General features: G+C 40.3%; 1 protein-coding gene and 1 pseudogene across 2 annotated transcripts in view; one reads left to right on the top strand and one right to left on the bottom strand.

Moving 5' to 3' along the window:
• The window catches only part of RBM41 (RNA binding motif protein 41), a 103474-nt gene that overhangs the window by 64480 nt on the left and 16195 nt on the right, over positions 1–22799 (bottom strand). The window lies entirely within an intron of this gene.
• LOC129073227 (AP-1 complex-associated regulatory protein-like) lies at positions 14026–14914 on the top strand (annotated as a pseudogene).

A 22799-nucleotide genomic window follows, 5' to 3' on the forward strand; every position in this document is an offset into this window, starting at 1 on the left:
AGTTGGATCGATTCAGAGTTCAGGTTTTGCTCAGTGGGTATGATTCATAGACAAGAAAGCAAGGAGAATGATTCATTGCCAAGAATATGGGGTAAATAATGGATGGTCAAGTCTAAGTGAGATGTGGAAGGAAAGAAGGGAATGACATATTGGGAGAAAACAGAAAGATCAAGGAATTAGATATTTTAACAGGGTTGAAGAGATCTTATAATGGGTGTAAGAGAGTTATGACAGCCAGGATTAGAAAAAGGTTGTGGTCGCAGAGTAAAATAATGGAGTATAAGGTTTCAGAGGAAGTATATTTCTAGAGATAGTATATACTGTTTTCCCACTGATTTAAGGTTAGAAAAAAGGAAACGTGTTACTTCCCCTGAAAAAATTATCTCAAGATATAGTAAAATCACATTAATAAACCAAAGAAACCTTTTAAAAACACATATACAAGTGCCATGATCAATATCACACACTTACATGTGAAAACAGAGCCATATTTAAGTCATAGCATGGCCACTTAATAATTGACCTTGAGAGAGTTACTTACTCTCTCAGAAGCTCAATTTTGATATCTGTAAAATGGGTATAACACTGCCACTGTCTCATAGGGTTATTGTAAGGCTTAAATAAATTAATGTTCAAAATGTTTAAGCACAAGGACCATTGCAAATAAGCCCTCAAAATAATCATTAGCTATTAGGACTTCTATTTCTGGATAAGAAAAAGCAGCACATTTTCCTCTCTCTCACCAAATACAGTTACAAAACCTAGAGAGAATGCATGGAGCATTCAAAGACCGAACAGTACATAGTAGCAGGTGGAACAGATAAGAAGCCCAGATTTTGAATAATAAAGAACCCATGCCCGCACACTGTATAATCAAATTGCTGAAAAGTAAACAAAAGAAGTAAAAAGAGCCAGTTTAATTGAGAAAGGAGAGTCTTTTCAACTAAAGGTGCCAGGACAATTGGACATCCATATGCAATGACATTAATATAAACTGAACCTTACACCATACATGTAATTCAGAAATTAACTGAAAATGGTTCATAGACCTAAATGCATGAGCTAAAAGTATAAGTCTGCTAGAAAAACACATATAAGAAAATCTAGTGAGCTTGGGTTAGAAAGAAATAATAGTTACAAGGCCAAAAGCAGAAATCATAAAATATATTAGAAAGCTAGACTTCAATCAAAATCACAAACTTTCAAGCTTCAAGGGATGCTATCAAGAGAGGTGACATCAGTGAAAATGGCAGAATAAGGACCCCATAAAATTCTCTCCTTCATAAAAGCAATGACAACGCTGACAGGAACTGTCAGAATGAACTTTTTCAGAACTCTGGAAATTAACAGAACGCTTGCAGCACTCTGGGGAACATTTATTCAAGAAAAACTCAAGAACATTTATTATTGAGCTGAATCTCAATAATAATAGTAAGTTTTGTGGCATTTTAACATGACCTTTCTCATCCTTTCTCACAGGTTTGCCATAACGTTGACAAAAGCCCCAAATCAGAGTGAAAACCAGCAGCCTGGCGGACACAGGAGAACAAAGAACAGGGTTGAAATTCCTTCAATGCACCATTCTCAGAGAGTCTTGATTACCTGACCTGAAAGATCCCACAGGCAATGCTGCTTTTATTTGACCTAACTCAAAGATCACCCAGGGCCAATAGCCTGATTCCCAACTTTGGCCAAAAACAGAGGCAGTTGTTGAATGGTACAGCCATCTGAGGTGAAGCAGTTTGGGGCAAATAATAGGTTAACCAAAAGTTGAGAAAGAAATCCTGGGGAAATGTATGTCCTTAGGGAGCTCTGAAAAGCTCCAACATTACTCCTAGGGAACAAGAGGGCCACACATGTACATGATAGGACTGCTCACATGGCCAGAGACTTCTAAGTGCTCAGGAAAGACCTGAGAAAGCCCTAAATTCTCACCTCTGAGTCTCTGAGCAAACAGGAAGTGAAGGCTAAGATGAAATTGTAAATTGTCTGGCTGACTGTTGAAGATATACTCAGCTTGCACACAAATCACTCAGTACTTCGGAAATTCTTCAGTAATGGGAAAAGTGTTCTAGACATAATTAAAACATTGTGTTAAGTTAATGAAGGGCACATATTGTATGATTCCATTTATATAAAATGTCCATTAATAGGCAAATCCATAAGGACCAATAGTAGATTAGTGGTTGCCTTGGTTGTGAGAGGAAACAAGGACTGAGAACACTTCTTGAGGTGAAGGAAATGTTCTAAAATGACTGTGGTGATGGCTGACCAACTCTATAAATTTACTACAAATCACTGAATTGTACCTTTAAAATGAATGAGCTTTATAGCATGCAAATGATAACTCAATACAGTGAAAAAAAGACCCAATTATATTTTACAAGAAACTTAACATTTATAAAATACAAAACTCACTTGGCAAATATAGTACAGGTACGATAAAAATAAAATGGAAAGTAATTGTGAATGTTGAAGAAAGGCCTCCAAAAATCTGCTTCTCCAGAAAAGCAAAATAAGAAAGTTTTATCCTTTGCAACAGTATGGATGGACTTGGAAAGCACTATGCTAAGTGAAATAAGCTAGTCAGAGAAACACAAATTACCATATGATTTCACTCATATTGGGGCAAGAGACAGCATAGGAAGAACTCTGAGACTGCAATGCTGTTACTGGCCAGTGTCTAGCATCCTGGTTGCCAGGAAACGCCTTTATCACTTAAGCAGAATGAATAGTAAACCAAGGCAGGGAGGAGGGCAAAGATATGTCTCACCCCCTAGCTCAGCAGTCCTGAGCCTGGTCTGATAATATTGCCAGGTGTCCCAACATCACAAGAAGCACTATGTTAGCAAGGAAGGAGGGAAGTCCTTGAAATTCTACGCAGCGTTTCCACTGTCTGGGAAAGAAGGCCTTGAAACTGTGTTTTCATCCTAAGGCCTGAAATGCAGGAGAGGGTCCGCAGGTGCCCAAAGAAGAGCCCATAAATAACTTTGGGTAATTGCCCCAACTTTAATGAATGGCCTCCTGTCCCATATCTGTTTTACAACAAGATGAACAAATATGGTCTGGAGCAAGATAAGGATTCGGGCTAACAGACCCCCATGCATACCTAAGTTTGGGTAGTCACATCCTCCCAGGAAAGCTGGCACCACAGTTGCCCATTAATCAATATGTAACATTTTTACTCCCATCCCGCCAGCTCTATAAGTCCTCAGAACAAAGGACTCACTCTCTTGGCACTCTTGGCGCTCTGGCCAGCCTGGCCTCAGGCCTCCCGGGGGCTTGCCACCGCAGCCTTCATCTGTTCTTACTTTTGCCAAGCTGCTTTGCCCCGAACCTCTGTCTTTCACTCCCCCCATCTCAGCTAGGCCCATTCTCTTCCATGGGAACGGATCACTGATGAACTCTGTGTGCTAATAGATTTGCTGATATGTAGTTCTTTACATGCATCGGCAAGAAGAACCAGGTCTCTCCAGTCAACAATATGTGGAATCTAATAAACAAAATGAACTAATAAACAAAACAGAGACAGACTCATAGATGGAGAGCAGGATTACAGTTAGTCGGGGGCGGGGGGGTTAGGGGGTGGAGAGATTGAGCAAAAAGGAAAAAGTATTCATGGACAAAGGAAAAAGGATAGCTGGGAAGTGGGGGGTATGAGGGGACTAAATGATAATGGAAAAATATAATAAAGATTATGTTTTAAAAATTGAAAAAATAAAAAAGAACATGCAAAAATTGTCAAAATCAAACTTGGTAAGTCTAGAAATTAATTAAATGCTTGCAACAATATAAGGAACACTTACTCAAGAAAAATAGCTGAGTCTCAGTAAGAAAAGGAATATTTTTTGCATTTCAACTTTCCATAATCCCACTCCCCTCTCTCCAGCTTTGCAGTAGCCTTGTAAACCAGTAATTCACAACTATGGTAGTTGTGTAAAACAAAACAAAACAAAAACAAAAAACAGCCGACTAAACAATAGTAGAGGAAACAGAGCAGTTCTGGAGCTCCCCAAAGCCCCATCCTAAAAGAACTGTCACTGTTTGCCCTGGCTAGCACTTCAATGAAAAGCTATATTCTGAGGGCTTGTTTTTGACTTGGTTCACATCTCACTATGTTTTAATATCCCATCCCTAGGGCATTTGTCAAAACCAATCAATGGGGATTGTTTAATGTTGCAGCTGCTTGAGATGGCATTACCAGTTGGGTACTAACAAGAATCTTGATAAAATAAAAACTTTTAAAAGAAACATTGAGGGGTGGAGTGGATCTGGTAAGATTGCAGCCAAGCAGAAGAAGACATTGTGCCCCACCTCCCAGACCAGACTGGAAATAAAATTAAAGAGAACAATCACCTGGGTTAAACCAAAGGCTACCAGAAAAAGAGACTTCTAACCAGAGATGGCCAAATGACCACCCCTAGACTGCTAAGAAGGGCAGGAACACATTAAAGGAGCAGGCCCCCGCACACTCGGGAAGAGGGAGGGGAGCGCAGGTCAGCAGCCCAAAGTGGTGTCATAGCTGTGGGAGCTTCCCCTTGAGGAGTGAAGACAGGACCAAAGACCAGGCTCCCAAGCACAGAGAGCCAGTGCCAAGACTGGCCCACCTTGCAGCATCCAGCAGTGAAAGGCCACAGGGGCTCTCTCTGATGGGGAGAGAGGGAAAACAGCTGGAGACAAAGCCAACATCTTTTTTTTTTTCTCCTTAAAGGGGCAAAGCACTGGTTTTGTGTTTGTAGGTACACACTTTGGGCCCCAGTGAAGGGAGGGCGGCTCAGATTGGAGTCGAGGGAGGAGAGTCTGGAGTGGGAGGCACTGAGGAGAGACTAAGGGGAATGGCGGTAGGATTTTAAGGGCTGGATATACCTGGGCTCCACAGCAGCGATCTTTCTTGAAAAGAGCCCCTCCCAGGGAAAAATCAATTACCTTACCCTGCGGGATTTGCTCTCCCCACAGTCTAGAAATCCCCTCTCAACAACCTCTGAAATCCTGTTCGCTTCACTCAACAACTCTATTTGTTCTTTTTTCAGTTTTGCTCTATCTTGGTGTATTGTTTGATTTGTTTGTTTTCCTTTCTTTTCTCCCATCCAGCACCATAACCCTTGCTGAAGAGACAGCAACACAAATGGACTTGGGTGGTCAGAGCCTGGCCGTAGGGTACAGCCAATCCATACACTATCCTTGGAAACAGACTGGTATTTCCCACTCACAGGAGAGGCAGAGAAACACCCTCCTGGCATCCAGCAGACCAAAAATCTGGGTTCTGGAGGCCTACTAGGGACCCTGCACTGCCCTGCTGAGTACAGGGAAATAATCCCAGGCAGACTCACACTAGTGCCTTGGGGGAGGAGGAAACACACCCACCATCTTCCCTGAAGTCTAAAAGGCACCTGCCATGGGAGATCCAGGAATTACAGCCCCCTGTTTCTTCCAGAAGCCCTTTCAGAAATAGATGGGTCAGTGACTACTCTAAGATTGACAGCAGGCCAGCAGGCAAAGACAGGCAGAGGTGGAACCTGTGATGACTTGGGACATTTGCTGACACGCCTTTGGACCCAGTGCTGATAAAAGCCAGCTTTGCAGAGCATCTGGGCCAACCATGAGAGCAGCCAAGCCCAGAGGAATCAGCCACAAACTGTGGATCACTTGAGCATTGAAAGGCTGCTGAGGGCCAAACATGGACAGCACCTGACATTGGCTTACACCAGGCTCAGAGATCAGAATGGTATCCAAAGGGAGAGACCAGAGGCAAGCACTGGCGTCTGCTGAGCCAAATCCACTTGGTTCTTTTTTCATTATTTTGGATATGTTTTTCTTTTCCATACCCTTTTTACTATTTTTTCTTTTTGTCTATTATTTATTTTATTTTTGGTGCTATAATTGTTATTTAATATCTCCTATTTTACTCTTACCTTTGATTACTCCATTCTCCCTTCTTCTCTCCTTCTATTATTTTTGTTACTCTTTCTGTGTTCCTTTTCCCTGTTTTCCTCTTTCAAATCACTAGTAGTTACAGTTCTTTTCCCTTTTTTCCTCTCATAATCACTTGTCTTTCCTTTGGTCCTCCCATTTGTCTTTTTGTTTCCTCTTCCTCTACTATTTCATTTCTCGTTCCACTTTTATTATGCTTTGCTCTCTTGTGATTGATGTTGCTGTTGTGGTCAGGGGGAGGGGCAGCACTTGTTTTGGTGTTGTTTTGCTTTGTTCAGCCAGCACCTATACAGCAGCATCCAACATGTAGTCAGGGTTGAGCGTCTTAGCCAGCTGGAGGGGAGTTCCCACAAATGAATGGGCCAATAACAATCAGGATCAAAATACAACAAGATAATCAAAGTAACTCATAAAAAGGGCACTGCTAGAGCACCTAGATCAGGAGATCAAGGAGTCTGCACCATTGGATCCCAGAGGACTCCTAAAATATAAGGCAAACCCACAAGACAGAAATAAAGTCAAAATAGATCAATCTATTACATAGGAACAACACAAAGACACAACTAAAATAGGGAGACAAACGAACAACCTCCAGGAGAAATAAAAGGGATAATCTCCACAAAAGAGCTAAATGAAATCGAGACAAGCAATTTATCAGATATAGAGTTCAAAGTAATGGTTATAAGAATGCGCAAGAAACAGTGAGAACTACAAGGAACAGAGTGGGAACTATATCAACATAAAAAAAAAGACATAGAAACCTTGAAGACAAACTAGTTGGAAATGAAGAGTACAGTATCTGAAATGAAGAATACATGAGAAGGAACTGAAAGTAGGCTAGACAAAGCAGAGCACTGAACAGGCAAGTTGGAATACAAGGTAGAAAAAAACACCCAGCCAGAGCAACAAAAAGAAAAAAGAATCAAGAAGAACGAGGATATTTAAGACAGTTTTGGGACAACCAGTAACAAAAAAAAATTTTGAATCACAGGGATACCAGAAGAAAAGGAAGGGAGTAATGGATACAAAACTCCTTTGAATATGAGAGAAAACTTTCCAAATTTGGTTAGACAGAGAGTAACGCATATTCAGGAAGCACAGAGAATCCCAAAAAAGATGATCAGAAAGAGATCTAAACCAAGAAACATCACATTAAAATGACAAAATTTAGGGAGAATCAAGATGGTGGAGGAGTGAGTGGATGTAACACTGACCTCCTCCCAGGACCAACCTGAAATTACAGCTGAATTGTGGGGAAACCACCTGGAACAAACAACTGAACAATAGCAAGAGAGGAGCCTTCATACCTCAGACAGACAGAAGAATCAGCTTTAGCACAACCAAATTGGTAAGGAGTGTGGTAGAGACTTGAGAAGGTGGGCAGTGTGCCCATGAGTGGCAGCACCAGAAGGATATTGAAACAGCCAGCTGGATCCCTGAGAAGAGCGGGATCTAAACCATAAGTGGGCATCTCCAGCCCATAGCACCAGAGCCCAAAAAGTACACAGATAACAACCAGGTGCAAAAAGCAGGAGGGTTGCTCTCTGCCACAGACAGACGGCTGGAGACGCAAAGAGCCGTTTAAAGGGCCAATGCATGAATTTTTATTTCTAATGATTTACACTGGTCTCCAGCAAAGGTGGGGGCAGAGTGGGCTAGAGACACTTGAGCAGAGACATGAGAGAGAGTCTTTGCGGAGAAAACAGAGAAAGTAGCCGGTGGGATCCTGGTGCTTATTCTTCCCCCATACAGCAGCAGCCATCTTGCTCAGGAAGAACAGTCCCTTTAGTGGCAATAGCATGGGAGTACTCAATAAACGAGCCCCCAGGAGGAACTCTGCCCTGCCTGTGGTGTCTCTAAGACAGGCTGCTGAATGCAGAGTGACTATATTAACAGCGGAAGGAGACAGCCACAGACAGTGGATTCCTGGAAGTCTCGAACAGGCTGCCTAAGGTGAGACGCAGTCAACATTGACATCATCAGAGGCGGATCCAGAAAGAAAAAACAGTCGCCTCCTACCATATAAGTTTACACTAAAGAGTCAGGAAATCAAAACAGATCAATTTAAGAAGCAGAAGCAATACAGAAGAGTCTCACAAATAATGGGAAGACAACCCCCCCCCAATCTAAGGGAATGGAGGAATCCCACAAAGAAATAAATCAAATAGAGGCAAGTAAACTATCAGATATTGAGTTCCAAACAATGTTTCTAAGGAAGCTCAATGAGCTCAGTGAGCTTACAGAGAGTTACCAAAAACTACAGGGAAACTACGAGAAACTTACTGCAAACTATATCAGCATGAAAAAGGACATAGAAACTATCAATAAGAGACAAGAGGAAATGAAGAATACAATTTCCGAAGTGAAGAACAGAGTAGAAGGAATCAAAAGCAGGCTAGATGAAGCTGACGACCGAATCAGTGGGCTGGAGGAAAATGTAGAAAAAAGCTCCCAGAAAGAGCAAGAAAATGAAAAAAGACTCAAAAAGAATGAAGAGACATTTAGGGAAATGCAGGACAATCTGAAATGTAATAATATCCATATTATAAGGATACCAGAAGGAGAAGAGGAGGAGGAAGGAATAGAGAACCTGTTTGAAAAAGTCATGATGGAAAACTTCCCTAATTGGAGGAGAGAAAAAGTCACCCAAGTCCAGGAAGCACAGAGGGTCCCATTCAAGAGGAACCCAATGAGACCCACTCCGTGACACACCATCATTAAAATGGCAAATATCAAAGGCAAACAGAGAATCCTAAAGGAAACAAGGGAGAAACAGGTAGTAACATAAGGGAGCCGCAGTGCGGCAAGCAGCTGACCTCTCAATAGAAACACTACAAGGCAGAAGGGAGTGGCAAGAAACATTCCAAGTCATGAAAAGCAAAGGCCTGCAACCAACACTGCTCCACCCAGCAAAGCTCTCAGTTAAAATGGAAGGCAAAATAAGGAGCTTCTCAGACAAAAGAAAGCTAAAAAATACACCTCCATCAAACCAGTACTGGAAAATATGCTAAAGACACTGCTTTAAAATGAAGAAAAAGAGTCTATGAATACCCAGCTCCTTTCACAGTTACTAACACTTGACAGTACCAAAATTTTTAATACTTATTAATCTGATTGTCACATTGATGTGTTATTTTAATTGCTCATTGGTTCATTGTTGAAATTAAACCTGTTTTGGATATTTATTGCCTATTTCTATTATTTTTAAAAAGCTTTAAACGACTTTTGGTATTCTTTATCCATTTTTTAATTAAAGGTATATAGAATTTTTTCCCTAAAAAAAAAAAAAGAGATTAAACTATTAACCCTTTTTTATATGTGTGGCAAACACGTCCTTATTCTATTACTTCTCCTTTAACTTTTTTTATATGTACATTACTATATGGTCTTATGCTTCATATAGTCATATTTTCAATATTTTATTTTATACCTTCTGGGATGGAATATTTAACTTCAGGGGAAGAAAAATATTAGTTTGTATTTTTTCCTTTGTATAAACTCCTTGGATTTAACATATTGATTTTTAACTCACCTGAATATTTCTTGTATAATGTGTGATATAGGGCTCTACATTTGTTTTATTTCAAGTAATAGTGGTCCATGCACCTTATTTGTTAAATAAGCCTCCTTTTCCCCATGGATTTGATACATCAATTTAATCCTATATTACATTGTTAGACAGAAATATGTTTGTTTCTAGAGTGCTTATTATATTTCATTGATCTACTTGATTATTTCTGTGCTGGTGTCATGTTGATTTAATGCTGAGACTTTATAATAGATTTAATTTTTTTCATATTTTATAATGGATTTTGACATTTAAAAAATAAATAAAATCAATCTGCATTGAAAGAAAGAAAGAAAGAAAGAAAGAGCTCCTACCTTTTGTGACGACATGGATGGAACTGGAGAATATTATGCTAAGTGAAATAAGACAGTCAGTAAAAGACAAATACCATATGATCTCACCTATATTTGGAATCTATCCAATAAAATAAACTAATGAACAAAATAAACCACAGGCATGGAAACATGGATCAGACAAAGTGATGAGAGGGGATGGGGAAAGAGGACAATGGTGGAAAGAAGGGGAAGGGACTCGACAAAGAACATGTATGAATGACCCATGGACATGGGCAACAGAGTGGGAATTGACAGTGGGAGCAGGGGGTGGGAGTAGGACAGGTGGAGGTGGGCAAAGGGGCAAAAATTGAGACAACTGTAATAGAATAAACATGATTCAAAAATTTAAAAAATAGAACAAATAGAAAAACACAAAAAAATGATAAAATTTAAAGACAAAGAGAGTATCTTAAGGGCAGCAGGAGTGAAACAGCTAGTTACCTGCAAAGTAGCTCAGTTAAGTATATCAGCTGATTTCTTAACACAAAACTACAGGCCAGAGGGACTGGCCTGAAATATTCCGAGTAAGGAAAAGAAAGGACCTGCAACCAAGACTACTCTGTCCAGCAAGAGTCTCATTTAAATGGAAGGTGGAAAAAAGTGTTCCCCAGATATAAAAATAGGCTAAAGGAATACATTTCCACAAAGCCAGCATTGCAAGAGATGAAAAAGGGAGTGCTCTAAGAAGAAGAAAAAAGAGAGAGGAACACAGGTTAAAAAGGGAGGAAAGGGCAAAGAATAAGTACTTATCAATAATAACCTTAAATGTGAATGGATTAAATGCTCCAATCAAGAGACAAAGGGTAGCTGAATGCATAAGAAAACATGACTCACACGAATGCTGACTACAAGAGATACACCTCAGAACAAAAGATTTACACATGATGAAAGTGAAGGGATGGAAAAAAATATTCCTTGCAAATGAACATAAAAAAAAAGCTGAAGTAGCAATACTTGTATCAGAGAAAACAGTCCTCAAAACTAAGGACATAACAAAAGACAAAGAAGGTCACTACATTATTTAAGGGACCAGTCCAAGAAAAGGATATAACACTTATAAAAATATGCACCCAATATAGGAGCATGTAAATATATAAAGAAAATCTTGGAGGATTTTAAGAAACAGATATACAGCAATACAGTCATTGAAGGGGATTTTAATACCCCACAGTTAACAATGGACAGATCTTCCAAACTAAGTATCAACAAGGGATATTGAAAAATTGAATGACAAGATACAATGAACTTAATTGATATTTACAGAACATTTCACCCCAAAGAAGCAAAATATACATTGTTATCAAACCCACATGGATCATTTTCAAAGACATACAACATAGTAGGACAGAAAACAAGCCTTAACAAGTTCAAGAAAATTTAAATCCTGTCAAGCATATTACAACGGCTTGAAACTAGAATCAACCTGAAGAAAAAGAACTCAAAACCATTCAAATACATGGAGGTTAAATAACATGTTATTAAATAATTAATGGGTTAACAATGAGATCAAGAAGGAAATCAAAAAGTACCTGGAAACAAATGAAAATGAATATACAACAACCCAAAACCTATGGGACACATTAAAAGTAGTCCTGAGAGGGATATTCAGAGCAATACAGGCCTACCTAATAAAGATAGAAAAATCTCAAATAAATAACCTAACACTACATCTGAGAGATCTAGAAGAACAACAACAAACACAGCTCAGATGTAGTAGAAAAAAGGAAATAATCAAGATCAGAGAAGAATTAAATGATGTAGAGACTAAAAGAACAATTCAAAGGATCAATAAATCCAGGAGCTGGTCCTTTGAAATGATTTAAAAAAAAAGGAAAAGGACAAACCGTAACTAGACTCATCAAGAAAAAAAGAGGACACAGATAAATAAAATCAGAAATAAAAGAGAAGTAACAAACAATACCACAGAAATAAAAAGGATTGTAAAAAATTACTATGAACAACTATATACCAAGAAACTGGACTGCCTGGGAGAAGTGGATGACTTTCTGGGAACACAATCTTCCAAAACTGAATCAGGAAGAAGCAGAAAGCCTGAATAGACTCATAACAACTAGTGAAATTAAAGAAGTAACCAAAAAACTTCCAGCATACAAAATCCCTGGACCAGATGGCTTCACAGGTGAATTTCATGAAACATTCAAAGAAGAGCTAACTCCTATCCTTCTCAAACTACTCCAAAAAATTCAAGAAGATGGAAGACTCCTAAACTCTTTTTATGAGGCCAGTTTATCCTAATCCCAACACCAGGTAAAGACACAAGAAAGAAAGAATATTACAGGCCAATATCCAATATCTCTAATGAACTTAGATGCCAAAATCCTTAACAAATACTAGAAAGCCAGATCCAGCAATATGTTAAAAAGACCATATACCATGATCAAGTGGGAATTATTCCAAGGATTCAAGGATGGTACACTATTTGCAAGTAAATAAATGTGATACATCAAATAAACAAAATGAAATACAAAAACCACACGATCATATCAGAAGATGCAGAAACAGCAACTGAGAAAAATACAGCACCATTTCTGATAAAAACACTCCGTAAAATTGAAATACAGGGAGCATACCTCAACATAATAATGGCCATATATGAAAAACCTACTGCCAACATCATACTCAATGGGCAAAAACTAAAAGCTTCTCCCTTTAGATCAGGAACAAGACAAGAGTGTCCTCTTATTCTACATAATACAGCAAGTCCTAGTCACAGCAATCAAATTGGAAGGATGAAGTAAAACTGAAGTAAAAATTATTCACACACAACATGATAGCATATATAGAAAAATCTACAGGCTCCACCAAAGAACTACTCGACCAAATAAGTGAATTCAGCAAAGTAGTGGGATAAAAATGGCATTTTTGTACACCAACAATGGACTATCACAAAGACAAACTGAAAAAAAAAATCCTATTTACTATTGCAATGAAAAAAATAAAATAAAGTATTTAGGGATAAATTTAACCAAGAAGATAAAAGACCTGTACTCAGAAATGATAGAACACTGAGGAAAGAAACTGAAGAAGACACAAAAAATGGAAGCATATACCGTGTTCATGGATTGAAAGATTTAACTTCATCAAAATGTCCATACTACCCAAAGCAATCTATAAATTTGACAGAATTACCATTAAAATACCAATGATATATTTCGCAGACTTGAGTGAATATTCCAAAAATATATATGGAACCAAAAAGCCTCAGCAATCTTGAGAAGGAACAATGTTGGAGGGATCACAATACCTGATATCAAACTATACTACAAGACCACTGTAATCAAAACAGGCTGGTACTGGCATAAGAACAGATACCTCAATCAATAGAAAAGAATAGAGAGCCCAGAAACAAATCCATGTCTTTACTGTCAATATTTGACAAATGGGGCACAAAATTATAGTAAAGACAGTTCCTTCAAAACGGAGTTGTACATACACAAATAAATAAATAAATAAATAAACGCTACCAAGTTACACTATGCACAAGAATAAACTAAAAATGGAGAAAAGACTTAAAAATAAGTTGTGACACCATAAAAGTCCTAGGGGAAAAATAGGCATCTCACATAGCAATATTTTTTTGCTGATAAATCTCATGTGGCAAGGGAAAAAAAGAAAAAAAATTAACAAATGGAACTACACCAATTTAAAAAAGCTTCTGCATGGCTAAAGAAACCCACATCAAAAAGAAAAAGGAAATGACCGTATAGGAAAACATATTTGCACTGATACATTGGACAAGGGCTTATTTAATCTCCAAAATATATAAACGACTCAACACAAGGAAGACAAACAAGTCAATTACAAAATGGACAAAGAGCCCTAGTTGGTGTAGCTGAGTGAATTGAGCACTGGCCTGTGAACCAAAGGGTCACCAGTTCAATTCCCAGTGCAGGGCACATGCCTGGGTTGGAGGACAGGTCCCCAGCAGGGGGCAGGGGCACTTGAAATGCAACCACACATCCATCACATCGCTGTTTCCCCCTCTCTCTCTTCCCCTCTCTAAAATAAGCAGCCCCTAGCGCGGGGCTGAGGGCTGAGGCTCATGCGGTGCCATGCAGTGCCATGCAGCCGCCATCGACACCGCATGGGTAGACACCGCCTTTGTTCCAGCCGCGCTGCACCCCCCTCCCACTGCCTGGCCAGCCAGCCTTGCGTCGCAGGGCGGGGCAGATGGGGCTGCAGATGCAGCTGCAGACCAGGTCTGGAGTGGACGGAAAAGGCGGTGGTGGCCCGGGTGGGCAACTGCTGCATGCTGGGTGGCTGCCTCACGGCTTAGGGTTCAAATATTTTAGAGCATGCTCAAGAGGTGAGCATTTAACTATAAGAGTTTGAGAATCTCGTAAAAAGTGATGAAGGGGAAAGCCAAGGAAGGAGTCACAGGCCTCTTACTGAAAAGAAATTGTTGACTTGAGAGAGGCATGGATTCTGTTTCTGAAAAACAGAAAGATCCTGATATGAAAATTCAAAAAGATTTAGCCTTACAAGAGAAGTTAATACTAGAAGCAGCTTCATACGCTGCCCAGCGTGAAGCAGCCAGGGCAGCCATGCAACAAAAGAGCAAGGAGCAGGGAAGAATCAGCGAAGGGCATGGATGCTGCCCCCGCCATTGCCGAGTGTCCAAGTTCAGGACCAGGATCAGACTTTGAATTTTGTTTGAGAAATATAAAGTCAAAATATGAAGTTTTTTGAAGCAGTAGACTCTCGTCGGATGCCACCGTTTTGACACCAAACACAGAAAGCAGCTGTGATTTAACAACCAAAACGAAATCGACTAGTGGGAATGATGACAGCACATCCTTAGACCTAGAGTGGGAAGATGAAGAAGGCATCACTCGAATGTACCCCCTGAGGGAGCTCTTTAAGACAGAGGAACACACCCCCCAGGTGGCGCTCAGGTGGCGCAGCCAGAAGCCACACAGCCTTTGTGGCCTCCGATGACTCCAACAGGCTGGAGTGGAAGAGCGACTTCATGGGTGCAGACAGGGTTGACAACGGGAATTCTGAGTACTCCAGCTTTATGAACCCTGTCCTGAAACTGGCAGACTCTGGCGCTGGGTAGTACCTGGCAGATCAGCAGAAGCGAGAGGGTGAGATCCTGTGACCCTGCTTAGGCCAGGACAGGGGGCTGGAGCCAGGACAGTGGGGCACTGCGCAGGGCAGCAGGGACCTGGTGTCACTGCTGCAGGGAAGGCCAAGAGCGACGGGCTGCATCTAAAGTGCCTCACAATGAAGTACAATTGCATTGCCTGCCTTCTGTTTTCCAAGAAAAGTGAATGGTTCTGTCATGGTATCAATTACATTTATTTTAACTCCTTCATAGCGTTCCTGTTTACTATTTGTAGATTTTCCTTTTTAAAATAATTTTATTAGTTTGACTTAGTATGTTTTCATAAGCTTATTTCAGTAGCTAATCATGAAAATGTTAAGGCATTTTGTGTCAATGCCCAGCAGCCGTGAGGGAGCAGGAGCACAGATGCCAGATTCTGGTTCAGAACAGTATTTTTCCCCAACATTGTTTATTCCTGCCACTGATTTAAATTTTACTGTCTCTTAGTAACTACAACTAATATTAGATGACCATAAAGAAATGCTCAAGTATCATTTTTTTCCCCTAAACTTACTATGCATCCAAGTATGATGATGTTGATTTAGTCTGAAACAAAGGATATGATGTGACAAAATTAGCCTTCAGAATTTGGACACAAAGTTGGTAATCAAAAGTAATACTGAAGAGAGGAGCTAAGATGGTGAAGGAGTGAATGGGAGTCACGCTGACCTCCTTCCAAGACCGAACTGGAATTGCGACTAAACAGTGGAGAAATCACCTGGAAAACAATGGAACAATAGAGGGAGAGAAGCCTTGGAGCCGCGGACAGACAGTGGATTCAATTCACAAACATCCCAACGGGTGAGAAGTGTGGTGGAGGCTTGAGAGGGTGGGCTAGGCGCCCACGGGCACCAGCACCAGAGGGACATTGAAACGGCCAGTTGGAACCTCCTGAGAAGAACAGGGTCTGAACCATAAACAGGGACCCCTAGACTACAGCAGCTGAAATTAGGAAAACACACAGACAAAACGCAACCCCGAAAAGCTTAGGGGCGCTCTCTGCCAGAGACAGGCGGCTGGGGACTCAAAGAGACATTTAAAGGGCCAACACAAAAATTTGCAGTGGCAGCCGCCCTCCTTCATCTCAGGGTAGAGGCGGCAGCAGAGTTGGCTGGTGGCTGGGAAAAGATTGGTGAGGAAAACTTTGTGAAGAGAACTGAGACTGTGGCTGGCGGAGCCCCGGTGATAACACACCTCCCACTCTGCAGCTACCATCTCGCTCAGGCATAAGGGAATCAATTAACCTGCCTTTTGTGCGCTCCGCACACAGCTTGTGCGCCTGTGAGCTGGAGGGCTAAGTGCAGACAAGCTGGAAGAAATAACAGTTTCCTGGCCAAAGGAGTCACACAGCTGCATAGAGAGCCTTGAGGAGAGACTACAGACGGAGGCATTGGGGAAAGAACAGGAGGAGGAACCTGGGAGTCCCGACTCCCTCCCCATTCTGTAGTCTCCATTTTGGTGCTGGAGGAAGCGCCCCCAAAGAGGCAGAAGCAGGGCGCCAGACGGCCCGCAATTACAACGTGGTCTGCAGAAATAGTGGATCCCTGGCCGAAGGGGTCACAGAACTGCTCAGAGACCCCTGAGGAGAGACTGGAGCCACAGGTGTTGGGGAAAGAATGGGAAGAGGAACCGGGAGTCCGGACTCCTTCTCCTTTCCGTAGTCTCCACTGCGTAGTAACAAACCACACCCCCAAAGAGCGAAAAGCTGAAAAACACACAATAGACAGCCCAAAACCACCCAGTGCAGGCGCGCACACTCGCCGCGCCAAGTGACTGGTGAGGGTTGGCGAGTGTGTGTGTGTACCAGCGTGGGCTGGCGAGGACTCCTGAAGTTTGGCGCCTACAGGGCCTGCGAGGGAGTGCGCAGATAGGCAGGAGCAGGTGTAAATGGACCCCCGCGAGACCGCGAGTGCAGAGCAGTAAGCAGAAATAGTGGATCCTGGGCCAAAGGGGTCACAGAGTTGCCCAAAGCAGGAGTCAGACAGACAGTAGACTCCTGTAAGGCTCAAACAAATGACCCAAGGTCACATAGGGTCAACAACTGACATCATCACAGGCAGGCCCAGAAAGAAAAGTAAAGGGGCAAAATAAATAAATAAATGAATGAATAAATGAATGAATAAATGAATAAAAAGAGCCGCCTAGTACTATAGAACTTTAATTCACAAAATCAGGAAATCTAGACAGATGAGTTGAAGCAGAAGCAAAATTAAATAAATAAATTAATTAATTACTTAATACACTCTCACAAAAGTGGGAAGAAAAAGAAGCTCCCGCCAAATGAGTGGAAAAGTGGAATCCCCACAGAGAGAGCTAAATGAAATAGAGGCAAGGGAACTATCAGATACTGAATTCAAAACAGTGGTTCTAAGGAAGCTCAATGAGCTCAACCAGCTCAAAGATAACTTTGAGAAACTGCAGAGAAACTATCAGGATCTTACAGCAAACTACATCAGCCTGGAAAAGGACAAAGAAACTATCAAGAAGACACAATAGGATATGAAGAATATCATTTCTGAATTGAAGAACACAGAAGAAGGAATCCAAAGCAGGTTGGATGAAGCCGAGGATCGAATCAGTGAGATGGAGGATAAGGTAGAAAAAAGCTCTCAGAAAGAACAACAAATGGTAAAAGGACTCAAAAAGAATGAAGAGAAATTTAGGGAAATGCAGGACACACTGAAACGCAATAATATCTGCATAATAGGGATACCAAAAGGAGAAGAGGAGGAGCAAGGGATAGAGAATCTGTATGAAAAAGTAATGATGGAAAATTTCCCCAATTTGAGGAGAGAGAGGGTCTCATGGATCCAGGAGGCACAGAGGGCCCCACTCAAGAGGGACCCAAGGAGGTTCACTCCAAGATATAACGTTAAAATGACAAATGTCAAAGAAAAAGAGAAAATCCTCAAGGCAGCAAGGGAGAAGAGGAAAGTAACATACAAGGGGGCCCCGATAGGCCTAGGAGCTGACTTTTCAACAGAAACACTACAAGCCAGAAGAGAATGGCAACAAATATTCCCAATAAGGAAAAGCAATGGCCTACACCCTAGGCTGCTCTACCCAGCAAGGCTCTCAATTAAAATAGAAGGGGAAATAAGGAGTTTCCCAGATGAAAGAAGGCTAAAAGAATAAATCTCCACCAAACCAGCACTACAAGATATGCTAAAGTGACTGGTTTAAGAAGAAGGAAAAGAGTGAGAAAGAGAAAAACACAGGTACAAAGAGAAAAAAATGAATAGGTTTCTATCAGTAATAACTCTCAAAGTAAATGGATTAAATGTCCCAATCAAAAGACACAGGATAGCTGATGGATAAGAAAACATGACCCACACATATGCTGCCTACAAGAGACCCACCTCAGAGCAAGAGACCTACACAGACTGAAAGTAAAGGATGGAAAAAAATATTCCAAGCAAATGGGCAAGAGAAAAAAGCCGGAGTTTCAATAATTATATCAGATAAAATAGATTTTAAAACAAAGGCCATAAAAAGACACTCAGAGGGGCACTTTATAACATTTAAAGGAAAAATCTATCAAAAAGACATAATTAACAAATATGCACCCAATAGAGGGGCTCCCAAGTTTATAAGGAAAATCTAGGACGACGTCAAAAAAGATATAGACAGCAAGACAGTGATAGTAGGGGATTTCAACACCCCCGTGTCAAAAATGGACAGATCTTCCAAAGAAAACATCAAGAAGGATAATGGGGAGCTGAATGATGCACTGAATCAAATAGACTTAACTGACATATATAGAACCTTACATCCCAAAGAAGAAAAATATACATTCTTTTCAAATGCTTATGGCAGTTTTTCAAAGATAGACCACATGATAGGACACAAAGCAAGCCTCAGCAAATTCAGGAAAATTGAAATAATACCAAACTTTTTCTCGGACCACAAGGGATTGAAACTGGAAATCAACCTCAAAGAGAAACTTCAAAAACTTGCAAACTCATGGAGACTGAACAGTAGAATATTGAACAACGAATGAGTCAATAATGAGATAAAAGAAGAAATTTAAAAATTTCAGGAAACAAATGAAAATGAACAGAGAACAGACCAAAACCTATGGAACACAGCAAAGGCAGTCCTGAGAGGGAAGTTCATAGCAATACAGGCTTACCTAAAAAAGACAGAAACATTTCAAATAAAAGACCTAACACTACAACTTCAAGAACTGGAGGAACAACAACAAAGAAATCCCAGAGCAAGTAGAAGGAAGGAAATAATGAAGATCAGAACAGAACTAAATGACATACAGACGAAAAGAACAATTCAAAGTATCAACCAAGCCAGAAGCTGGTTCTTTGAAAAGATAAATAAAATCGACAAGCCTTTAAGCAGACTCATCAAGAAAAAAAGGGAGAGGGCCCAAATAAATAATATCTGAAATGAAAGAGGAGAAATAACAACGGATACCACAGAAATACAAAGGATTGTCAGAAACTACTATGAACAATTATATGCCAAGAAGTTTGAAAACCTTGATGAAATGGACACACTTCTAGAAAAGTATAATCTTCCAGCACTGAAGGAGGAAGAAACAGAAAGCTTGAACAGACCGATAACAGCTGGGGAAATTGAAGCCGTCATCAAGAAACTCCCGGCACACAAAAGCCCTCGGCCAGACAGATTCAAAGGAGAATTTTACAAACCATTTAAGGAAGACCTAACACATGTCCTTCTCAGACTATTCCAAAAAATCGAAGAGGAGGGAAGACTCTCAGACTCTTTTTATGAGGGCAGCATCACGCTAATCCCAAAACAAGATAAAGACCCTAGAAACAAAGAAAACTAGAAGTCAATATTGCTGATGAACCTTGACGCTAAAATCCTCAACAAAATATTGGCAAACTGCATCCAGCAATACATGAAAAAGATTATCCACCATGATCAAGAGGGATTCATCCCAGGGATGCAGGGATGGTTCAATATATGCAAGTCAATAAATGTAATACATCACATAAATGGAAGACAAAACCACATAATCATCTCGATAGACACAGAAAAAGCATTTGATAAGGTACAGCACCCATTTATGATCAAAACACTCAGCAAAATGGGAATAAATGGGGCATTCCTCAACATAAAAAAGGCCATATATGAAAAACCTACAGCCAATATCATACTCAACGGGCAAAAACTGAAAGCTTTCCCACTAAGATCGGGAACACGACATGATGTCCACTCTCACCGCTTCTTCTCAACATTGTATTGGAAGTCCTAGCCACAGCGGTCAGACAAGAGAAAGAGATAAAAGGCATCCAAATAGGAAAGGAGGAAATAAAGCTATCATTGTTTGCAGATGACCTGACAGTGTGTATAGAGAATCCTGTAGACTCTACCAAAAAACTCCTCAACCTAATATGTGAATTTGACAAAAGAGCAGGATACAAAGTCAATATTCAGAAATCAAAGGCATTTTTGTACACCAGCAATGAAATAGACGAAGAAGAATTCAGAAACAAAAATACCATTCGATATAGCAAGAAGAAAAATAAAGTACTTAGGAATAAATTTAACCAAGGAGGTAAAAGACCTGTACGTGGAAAACTATATAACACTGAAGAAAGAAATGAAGGACGACACAAATAAATGGAAGCATATACCATGCTCATGGATTGGTAGAATTGATATCATCAAAATGTCCATACTACCGAAAGCAATTGATAGATTCTACGCAATCCCTATTAAGATACTAATGACGTATTTCACAGAAATAGAACAGATATTTCAAAAATTATATGGAACCATAAACTACCGCGAATACCCGCGGCAATTTTGAGAAGAAACACAAAGTAGGCGGGATCACAATACTGGACATCAAACTCTACTACAAAGCCATTATACTCAAAACAATCTGGTACTGGCACAAGAACAGACTCATAGACCAGTGGAACAGGATAGAAAGTCCAGAAAAAAGCCCAGGTCTATATGGGCAACTAATATTTGACAAAGGAGGCAGAAGCACAAAATGGAGCAATAATAGCCTCTTCAACAAATGGTGTTGGGAGAGCTGGACGGCTACATGCAAAAAATTGAAATTGGATCATCAGCTGACACCATACACAAAAATAAACTCAAGATGCCTAAAAGAGTTAAACAGAAGTCGCAACACCATCAAAGTCCTAGAGGAGAACATTGGCAGGAAACTCTCAAATATCCCACGCAGCAGTTTTTTCACTGATATGTCTCCTAAAGCAAGGGATATAAAGGAAAGAATAAACAAGTGGAACCTCATCAAAATAAAAAGCTTCTGCACGGCAAAAGAAAACATCAGCAAAATGAAAAGGGAGCCAACCAAATGGGAAAATATATTCGCTAATGATACATCAGGTAGAGGTTTGATCTCCAAAATATATAAAGAACTCACTCAACTCCACTCCAAGAAGGCAAATGATCCAATCAAAAAATGGGCAAAGGACCTGGCCCGATGATTTTCCATGGAAGAGATACAGAGAGCTCAGAGACATTTGAAAGGATGCTCGGCATCACTACCCATCAGAGAAATACAGATCAAAACCACCATGAGGTACCATCTCACACCGGTCAGAATGGTCATCATAAACAGATCCACAAACAACAGGTGCTGGCGAGGCTGTGGAGAAAAGGGAACCCTAGTCCACTGTTGGTGGGAATGCAGACTGTTGCAGCCATTGTGGAAAGCAGTGTGGCATTTCCTCAAAAAGCTGAAAATGGAACTGCCTTTTGATCCCATGATTCCTCTCCTGGGACTATACCCTAAGAATTCCAAAACGCCAATTCAAAAGACCCTATGCACCCCAGTATTCATAGCAGCACAATTTTCAGTAGCCAAGTGTTGGAAGTAACCTAAATGCCCATCAGTAGATGACTGGATCAAAAAAGCATGGTACATTTACACAATGGAATACTACGCAGCAGAAAGAAAAAAGAACTACTAAACTTCGCGACAGCATGGATGGAACAAGAGCATTATACTAAGCGAAATAAGACAGGGGGAAAAGACAAATACCATATGATCTCACCTATAAGTGGACCCTAACCAACAATACAAAAATGGAAGGAAAATAAGACCAACAACACTGAAAGGAAAAAAAATGAACAGAGAGAAGAGGGATGGAGGGAGGGGGGGGACGGGGAAAAGGAAGGGAATGGGAGGGTCAGGGAACGTGTAGCAAGGTCTCATGGACAAAACCAAAGGGGAAGGATTGAGGGAGGGAAAGGGGGAGGGGGCTCGGGAAGGTGGTGGGGGGAAGGCAGAGACAATGTATTTGAAAAAATAAAGAAAATTAATTTAAAAAAAGTAATATTGAAGAAAATAAATATACATAGGTTTTTCTCTTCTTTTTACATGCACTATAAATCCATATTGACTTTAAGTTTGTTGATATATTAAATTTCTAGGTGTCTTTTTTTTTTAATATTGTATTTCCAATGATTGGTCTTACAAAGATTTTACACAGAACATCATCTTTGTGAATGGTTTAGTAAGAAAGAAAACCTTAAAAGGTAATATGGGTATTTCAAAGTAAATAAACTCCTTTCTGATGTGAAAGGATCTGTTGATTTATATTGTTTTCCTTTGTCTTGAAATACAAATTAATGGGGTAGAAGTAAATATATCAATTTATGTAACTACTTTTTGTGATACACAACAAACTCTTCTCTAAACCTTAGGTATCAGTTTAAAAGGCTAAGGATACAAGGCATTCCCTAATTGCTTGCTTTGAATTTGCTGAGGATTGATATAATTTGAGGAAGTAAACTCTTGATTTTTGCTTCTGTGTTTCTTTTTCTTTCAGCAGTGACAGTGCATGTTCTCAACGATGCAGGAAAGTCAGATGTA

Source organism: Pteronotus mesoamericanus, unplaced genomic scaffold, assembly GCF_021234165.1.
Source record: "Pteronotus mesoamericanus isolate MK-2021 breed Mesoamerican mustached bat unplaced genomic scaffold, CSHL_Meso_final contig_37, whole genome shotgun sequence".
Taxonomy (NCBI): Eukaryota; Metazoa; Chordata; class Mammalia; order Chiroptera; family Mormoopidae; genus Pteronotus; species Pteronotus mesoamericanus.